Genomic DNA, 1,177 nt, shown 5'->3' on the forward strand with positions numbered 1-1,177 from the left:
TTTTTTTTGTTTTGTTTTGTTTTGTTTTGTTTTGTTTTTTTTGTGGGTCTTGTGTGAATTGGGCAATGTTTGGCAAACCAGTCCAGGTGATAAATAAAGTCGGTGTTTTCCTGCCTGTGCCCCTCAGCTAAGCTTCCTGGTGATAATGGTGGCACTTTATCTACCCACAGCTATGCCCCAGCTCCCCCAGGCCATTGGCTTTACTCCAGGGTGTCAGCATGGGGACAAAAGCGAAGGGGTTCAGTGGAAGCCGTTCTGTGATGGGATCTCAGGAGGCCTTGAGGGTGGCAGAGAACGAAGGAGCTATCTATCCATCTCTTTCTCCTCCCGGTCCATCCTGGGCCTTTCTCCCCATGGCATTGGCAGAGGACCGTCCATATCAAGGCACCAGGTACCTTAGGGGTACTGCTATCTAGATCTGCCATTGCGATGGTCCTGGTCCTCGCCTGGACAGCAGAGCTAATGAGGCTCCTCACGGAATCTCCAGAGCGACCTCCAGCACAGAGAAGGGTCTGACAGGGCCTGGTCAGCAGAAAGGCTGAGATTCCCTGGGGCCCTGGCTTTGCTCTCTCAGTAATGACCCCCATGGGAAAGCTGGATTGCAGCCGTGGATCTGATAAGATCCTAGGGATTGCCAGCTCTGTCATACCTACCTCTGTGCGACCAGGGTAACCCTTAGTTCATTTATTTTGAATGGGGATAGTGACTGTCAGGATAATGAAGCTGCTGTTAGAGTCACTTGGGGCTAAAAGCACCTCAAATGCATAAGGAGACTACCATCTCTCTGATAGAGATGGCGTAGCCAGGTACAGGCAAATACACCTGTATGGGCACTATATATGACCCAGAAATGGTGGATGGAGGCCGCGACAAGCTGGCACACTGACTCGTGGGAAGCAAAAGCCCTGGTTACATCCTTTGTGAGTGTTCAAAAATCTCCAGCTATGGTTGGTTGACCCATCCTAGTGTCTGTACAGACTTTTTTTTTTGTTTTTCGAGACAGGGTTTCTCTGTATAGCCCTGGCTGTCCTGGAACTCACTCTGTAGACCAGGCTGGCCTCTAACTCAGAAATCTGCCTGCCTCTGCCTCCCAAGTGCTGTGATTAAAGGCGTGCGCCACCACGCCTGGCCTGTACAGACTTAAAATGAGCAACTTTGCACCTCTGGCAGGGTGCAT

The sequence above is a fragment of the Mastomys coucha genome, unplaced genomic scaffold, assembly GCF_008632895.1.
Source record: "Mastomys coucha isolate ucsf_1 unplaced genomic scaffold, UCSF_Mcou_1 pScaffold23, whole genome shotgun sequence".
NCBI classification, from domain to species: Eukaryota; Metazoa; Chordata; class Mammalia; order Rodentia; family Muridae; genus Mastomys; species Mastomys coucha.